The sequence below is a fragment of the Triticum dicoccoides genome, chromosome 3B, assembly GCF_002162155.2.
Source record: "Triticum dicoccoides isolate Atlit2015 ecotype Zavitan chromosome 3B, WEW_v2.0, whole genome shotgun sequence".
Taxonomy (NCBI): Eukaryota; Viridiplantae; Streptophyta; class Magnoliopsida; order Poales; family Poaceae; genus Triticum; species Triticum dicoccoides.
The window spans coordinates 170,895,549-170,903,830 of NC_041385.1; the positions used below are offsets into that span (position 1 = coordinate 170,895,549).

Below are 8,282 nucleotides of genomic sequence, written 5' to 3' on the forward strand. Positions count from 1 at the left end.
GTTACATAGCACGTGTTGGTTATTCTTAATTTGTCTTTCTCCAATATACTCATTTGTTATACACTTTTGATGTTTACATAGCACGTGCTCTTATTAGCTTATCTTGTCCAAACTTTGGACACTTTCTAAAGAATAACTTTATTTTGTGTTGCAGCTTCCTCCTGGAACTATTCTTATACGGCCATCAATGATAAAAATAAAATCTGATCCAAAATTATGTGGTGTACAGTCCGTTAACTCTTGGGAATTGATAAAAATGAAAGCTGATCCAAAATCATATTGTGTCCAGTCCGTCAACTCTTTGGAAATAGTGACAACGAGGTATGCCATGAACCTTTGAGCTGCACTGTTATATTTAGGCATTAAGTACATACTTAGTTACACGTCTGAATACTATGGATTGCTATGTCTATGCATGTTGTTGGAACTTTAAAGCCTCCTAGAAGTATTTATTTAATCCTTTTTTTCGAGAAAACGCAAAAGACTTTTGCGTTTCATTGCATTGAAAAGATAGAATTTTGTTACAACCCTCCTAAGAGGCCAAGTTCAGGTAAGAACAGGAAAATTTAGTGTACATCCCAGGTGGTTGGCAAGATGACCCGCAGGCCACGGGCACCAGCTCGTGTCCATTGCCCAACTTCATCCTTGATCTTAGAAACCAGGGCATGGTCGAGAGGCTGGGCACCATCGAATATGCAGAAAAAATTGTGCTGCTTCCAGATCATCCACGGCATCAGGAGGGCAATGGAGGCGAGACCCTTGCGCATCTGTGTAGGCGTGTTTTGCTTGGCATGGAGCCACCAGTCCATGAGGATATCTTCCTGGTTTGGGCCTGCGTTGGTCATCCTGAGCCAAGCTAGGACCTCATGCCAAGTCTGTCTGGCGAAAGGGCACTCCAGGAGTAAGTGACGCATCATCTCAGGAGGCTGGTCGCACAGCGGGCATCGGGGCTGGTGCTGGAGACCACGCCTAGCATGGCGATCAGCAGTCCAGCACCTATCAAGGTTGGCCAGCCAGTGGAAAAATTTCACACGTGGCGGCGCCCAACTCTTCCAGATAAGCTTCCAAGAGAAGCAAGTTGTGGATCCCTGGAATGTGGCGAGGTAGCAGGAGTGGGCAGTGTAGGTGCCGGAGGCCGTCCACTTCCAAACAAGCTGGTCAGGGGCATCCGAGAGCATGTTCGATCGCCTGCCAGACTTGCACGTATTGGCCAATCTTGTTAATGCCAACGATCCCATGAATGTCTCGTGCCCAGCTATGGCCCTGTATACCTTCAATCCTTATCGGTGGCATTACAGACTATGCACAATAGTCAAGTGAACTTATTTTGTTGCAGTTCACTGTGATTTTGTGTGGCTATGCTTCATTTCTCTTGTCCCAAGTCATTTCTCAAATTCCGGTTGAAAGAAGTCCCTCCTAGGTTTAGTTTCTCCTTTGTATCAGTCCTATAAAATAACTGTCAAAAATTGTATGTGGCGGCAACAGGGAAAAGTCTTTTCAATTTGTAGAGGAATAAAAAAATCTGAACCCACCGAAATCTCCGGAGTTTCTCATTTTCGGCAAAAAAGAAAACATTCTAAGAGTTTGCACTGTACTCGATCCTTTTCAAAGGGAAGCACATATTCCAAAAATAGAATTTTCTTGGTTGACTTGTTATTCTGAATTTATTTTATAATTTCACTACTAAAATCCTTCCTTTTTTGCTTGGTTTGGAACGTTAATGAAACCCACTGGCAAGTCCGGTAAACAGCAGGTTGAGTTTACCCGGAGTGGGGTGTTGATATCGAACTTAGTTTTGGTGCCTTAGAAGCTCTGTCCCACAAACCTTTCAAATCACCACACTTGTTCTTCATTTTTCACACCTATACAAATAAAAAATGTACTCCCTTTGTTCCAGATTATAGTGCACATAAGTTTTTGGCATATTCCATATTGTAGTGCGTAATAGCAGCCGCAACCGATTTTGGACGAAAATAGCTTCGCCTTATCCCCTTCCTCCCGCACCAGCACCACGATGATTGAGGACCACGGCGGCTGGAAGGACGCATCTCCCTCGCCGCCCTCTTCCTCCCCACAACCTCTGGGCGCAAAGCGATGCTCCAGTGAGCTCTGGATCAGCCTCCTCTCCTCTGTGCCGACGAGATCCAGGAGAGAGCGATGACATGGTGGTCAAAAGCGTGATGTATGGACACCCATGACTCATGGACGTCGGTCAGAGCGCACCATCGCCCACCTGTGAGAGTGAGCCACTCCGAGGACTCCGCCTTTCGCCCATCCACCTTCCATGGGTGCCAATCAACTTCTTAAGTGCTGGCTGCCACTTTCTCGGTCTTCTCCTCCAACACCGGTGAGCAGCTCCGCGTTGTGTTCAAGGTCGATGCCAACGAGGCTGGGCGATCCTTGGACATGGAGCGGCAGCACGCCGGCGCCAACTTTCTATGCAGCAGCGACGGCAGCTCACAGGTGTCAGAGGCGCCTTCCACGCCCACGGCCGATGGCTCCGCATCAGCCATGGCCGGCGTCTCCACGTCCAGCACGTCCATGGTGGCGCCGCCGCGTTCTTGGCTGCACCCCCTCTTCCCTGGCCGGATTTGCTTGCTGGTCGTGGACGCTTGCGTCATGTGAAACAGAGGAGGCTGGAGTACAGCACACTAGTACTTCTTGCACGTGGGCTGGGGACTTTCTCATCCAAAATTTAGTGCCAGCACATACATTGGTACCTGGTCTAGAAACTATGTGCACTACAATCTGGAATGGAGGGAGTACATGTTAATATCAGGAAAAAGAAAGCAACGGGTTTTTCCTTTGACGGTTAAACATGCTGTTTAGTTTTTTTAGCTATGACTAAGATTACTTGCTTTTGCTTGATAGTTTAAACTTTTTGATGAGTTCATTTGTGCATGAAACTTGATGCGGTAGCATTTGGCAACTCATGGTGTAAGACTTCGGTGGGTATTGGTTAAGTGGGGAGATAAGAGCATATTAAAGTGTGAGCAGGAGTGCCTACCTTTCTGCAACAGATTAAGCCATGTGAATTAGGACATGTTGATTAAGTGGGGAGATAAGAGCGTATTAAAGTGTGAGCAGGAGTGCCTACCTTTCTGCAACAGATTAAGCCATGTGAATTAGGACATGTTGATTGTGCTTGGTTCACAAGAGGTGTAATATATTTTTTTGTTTCATCAGCACTAAACCGAAAAGGACATTAACATCGAAGCTCTTGATTGCACTACTTCGCTATGGAGGAGTTAAAGAAGAGTTCTTTATGGAGCTTCTAGAGAATGCAATTGAAGGGGCTGAGAACGCTCGTTGTGATTATGAAGACGCACTAAACAGTTAGTGGCATATTTTCCATGCACTACATTTTATGAATTGCCACATATATGTGCTTCTTTCTGCTCTTATCTTACTGTTAGGCTATGATAGTCTGCCATTTACATTCACCTGCTTGCATTTGATACAAACCTCTTTTTGATCTGGTCCTTGCAGTTGCATTTATCTATGCGGACATGGAGGATTCGATATCAGCACGAATGATTTTGTCTGGAATTCCACTAGAAGATGCATATTTGCAGTCCAGGCTGGCTATCATGGCTCAACAAGAAAGAAAGGGAATCAAGCAAGGAAAGCTACCAATCAGTGATTGCTTTTATTTGATGGGTACAACAGATTCTACAGGGAAACTCAAAGCCAATGAAGTTTGTGTGATCCTGTAAGTGGCGGACATACTCTTTTGGATCTGCATGCCTTTTGAATTCTGTTATGTGTATATTCCCTTGATCCGTGATTTTACTGGTCACACCATTTAGGAGTTTCTGAAGACACTGCTATTTTATTGATATTTAATGTTTATGAAGAAACCTCGGATAGGCAGCCCTTGGGACTGCACATGCTGCCCACACGACATGAGGCTCTCACACCTCTGCTATTTTGTTAGCGTGTATATTGCACTTACAAGTCACAAGGATATGCATATTCGTGTGTGCGGACTGGAAAGTATTTTTAATTACAGTTCTAGAAGTGTGTGTGTTAGTTGACCTAACTGTGCCTCTGGTTGAAAAGAAGAGTTGTTAACCACTGATAATAATCGTAATATGCTTTCATTAATTCTTTGATAAAACTGATTATAAGATCGTAACCATATGTGGGTATTTGGGGCTTCAACCTGTTGTCTTGAGGGAGTATTTTAATGTCATTATTCCTTTCGGTTGGTCAGATATAGACTGACCTGACGTTGTATGGTCTAAAGGGAGATTGAGATTTAATTTGTATGACTATTTGTAATTAGAAAAGTCTGTAAGAGATATTTTGGATTCCTAAAAGGTTTTGATATCGTGGAAGACATTACAAACTTCCATTCTGTAGATGGTCTTAGGATCCTTAAAACATGGATCGTGGTGCAGCCATTATTTATTGGAGTACTGCTGATGTTTGAAAGCAGTTCCTTTTTTCCTGCATTGAGATTCAAGAATTTTGTGTTTTCTCAAATAAAAAACAGTTCTTTTTCTCTCTCCTTTTTCTGTTTGTTACTTACTTTATATGCTTTTATTAAACAGTGACAATGGACCATATTGTGGAAATGTGCTTGTCTATAAACATCCTGGGTTACACTTTGGTGATATACATGTCTTGACATCAAGATATATCGAGGATATACATGACGTAGTAGGATATTCAAGATATGCTATACTTTTCCCTACCTCTGGCCCACGATCGTTGGCCGATGAGATGGCCAATAGTGATTTTGATGGGGACATGTATTGGGTCTCAATAAATGAACAGGTCAGTTCATTGCTAATTGACATTTTATTTTGAATCTTCATTGGAAAACATTATCTTCCATGGCCTGTTTCAGACCTCAATAACCAAAGTGGCCCTTCTTTTTGCAAGGAAAAATGCCACTTTGGTCATGGCCCTTAAAATATCAACTATGTTAGCTTCTTCAGTTTTTGACTTCAGTCATTCATGTCCTAGCATTACTACTAATCACTTATCCTAGTCGAGCCTTCGGCAATTTCTGAACTATATATAGGTTTTCTAATACATGCTTTGTTACCACATTGGCTACTATAGATTCATTAAGTCATGTGTATCATTGCAGTAGTGATGAAGCATTAAAAAATGGTTTTGGTAGTGTAGCATGCCTTTTAACCTCTCAATGTATTGTCCTGCTTTGATTGTAAATATGCCATTTTCAGTTATTAAAGCAGTTCAAGCCTTCTAAACCATGGGAATGGGGCCAAGTAAATAAACCAATACAGGCCGAGAAAAAGTGTCTTTTGGATTTAGACGAACCCCTACTCGACAGGAGTTTGTTTCATGAATTCTTAAAAGCAAGATTTGCACGCAGGTATTCATATCAAGTTGATTTATTATTATTCTGATTTATGCTGATAATCATTACAAATTCACAAGTGTCTGTTTTTAAAACAGCACTTCAGAATGTATGTGTCACTAGGAGACGATCTTCTTCTGAAGATGAGTTTTGCAGCAAGAATCTTATTTAGGGGACAAATTTCTTGTTAAACTGCTTGTGCATGAGACCGGGGATTGGCGTATATGTTACGCTTGGCTTGTGCATTTTGATAGGTGAAAAATGTAATATAGTCATCATTCAAATGAATTAATTCACATGTAGCTGTCTTTCTTCATTCCACCTGGGAAATGCTTCATACATGTTACCAGTCTCAACTGGAGCAGACCCTATCTGTTATCCAAAAAGGCTTTCGCCCCGCTTTATATATAAAGCAACGGCCAGAGATACAAATACGGATACAACATGCCACCACTCCACACAAGACACACACCCAAGGCAAGATACAAGGGTGCTGATGCACCACAACACTACCCAATCGACCACCAAGCACACTACAGATGAGCCAAAAGGAACTACTTGGGGCCGACGAGGACCTCCCGAGACCTAGCCACCAAGAAGTGAAGCGGGACAGTGACGAAGCATGAACTCCAAGGCGGTGCCTTCAAGAAGGGCACAACACCGATAGTCGCCACCGCCCGATCCTGAGGATCAAGTTTTCACCCGGAGCAACGTGGAGAGAAGAGAACATCACGACGGAGCCTTCATGAAGGAAACGACACCCGTGGCCGCTGCCACCATCGGCCGGAGAAGACCGGGCAAGTTATGCACTTTGGTGTTAACCCTCCGCCAAACATCACCAACCATGCCACCCGCGTGACCATGGCTACCCGACCGCACCCAAGAAGCGCGCTCCGCCCACGAACACCGCGTCTCCCGCCGCCGGGGGACCCTATCTGTTGGGTTTATTGTTTCCTTTTACTCATTTGGTCAGCGTAAATCTTGAGTGAAATTCCCTTATCTCTCATGTTACTGTTTCACAGTACTCCATTGTAGAAGATAAATAGGATTTGCATTTTATTAAAATGGGATATTCAGTGTTGTATCGAAAGTCATCTTCTATTCACGAGCTCATTTGAGCTCGTGATAAATAGCAAAATCCAAAAATATTGAAAAAAATTCTAATTTTTTTGTGGCGAACTTTGATAATGTTTTCTGCACCTGCAAAATTTCATCATGAAATGACATTCGCGGGAGTTGTGGCAAAAAAAAAACAGCACTCCAAAATGCTTTTGAAAATAACACTTTTGGAGCCATTTTTTTTTCAATGACTTCCACGAATGTTATTCCATGATGAAATTTGGTGAGCACTGAATTTTTTTGTCAATGTTTGCTGCAAAACAATTTCAGTTTTTTTTCTGATTTCACTGTTCACTCGAGCTCATTTGAGCTTGAGCTGAGAAACACCACGACCGTGTTGTATGCCCTATTTATTACTGCTTGTTGAGTTTTTCACATGGGTTTATTTGTTTCCGGCTTTTACCTGTTAATGTTTTCAACTAGAAAAATAAAGCATGGATCCGTGTAGTTCTTGGATTCCTGCTGTCAGCGGCTATCTGCTAAACTATCAATATACAACCTTTTGTAATATTGTATGATCTAACTCTTGTTTGGAATTTTCCTACTTTCAGTAATGCACTTGGCACAGCAGCTGATAGTTGGTTAGTATATATGGACCGACTGTTAACAGATGGTGTTGATGAAGATGAAAGTAATGTACTAGAAAAAAAGATAAAGAAGTTGGTTGATCTTTATTATTTGGCCCTGGACGCTCCAAAGGCCAGGTCCAAGGTTAATTCCATTCTTGAGTTTACGCAATCTGTAGTTTCAAATGCTTTTATGCACTATACTATATAGCTCCATGTGCATCACCCTTCCATATTATTGTTTATTATCATATTTAGAATTTAACTGCTAGATGTCCAGATATCATCCGTTTGGCTAACATCTAATAGAAGGGAACTGAATGAACTGTTCTCTTATAAAAGGTAGACCGCCTTGCCTAATTAATTAGGTGTATTGTAGTATCCAGCATGGTTAAGTACTCCCTCCGTCTCATAATATAAGAGCGTTTTTGACACTACACTAGTGTAAAAAAGCTCTTATATTATGGGACGGAGGGAGTATTTTTTTAAATCAGACTTCAAATTCGATATGCACTAGAAGAAAGAAAAGGAATAGGTTTTCTGATGAATGGTGGTAGTTATCTTTTTATTTTCTTCTTTCATTTTGCTTTACCATCTGTCAGATTTTTCACATTTTTGTTAGTGCTGACACAGAATGTTAGTGCTGACACAGCTGCATGACCTGTATATATTTCCCCTCCCTGCTCTCTCTTAGTTCTCTCTCTCCTCCCCTGCTCTCTCCTGTATATATTTCCCTCTCATGTACATATTTTCCTATTAATATATTTACTGTCAGGCCCTCCCCTACAGTTTTCGCTAAAAAGAAAGAGGATGATCAGTACCTTATGTTGGTTACTTGTTTGATACTAGCTCCGTTCCTAAAGATAAGACGTTTTGGCAGTTTAATTTAAACTGCCAAAACGTCTTACATTTAAGAATAGAGGGTGTACTTGTAAGGCAAAAGCTGACCACATGCAAAGCATTTATACTAAACAGTTTAAAGCCTTTTCTAATCATCTTCCTTCCCTCAACAGATCAATGTCCCTGCTGAGCTGACAGCAAAAAAGTATCCGCACTACATGGATCGAAAGGAAAGCTACCATTCGACATCCATACTAGGAAAAATTTATGACGAAGCAGAAAAAAAGCAATCTGAGAAAGTTGAACCAGTCGGTAAGTTGCTACTTCATTTAGCTCTTTCTTGTTGCGTTTTCACTTCTATTTTTATTTAGCCAGTTTTTTTACATTACTACAGTATGTAAATTCAATCGCTAGAGCTTTTT

The 8,282-nt window shown here is 41.8% G+C and overlaps 1 pseudogene; it reads left to right on the plus strand.

The window, feature by feature from the left end:
• LOC119275381 overlaps positions 1-8,282 on the plus strand; it is a 23,236-nt pseudogene that overhangs the window by 11,431 nt on the left and 3,523 nt on the right.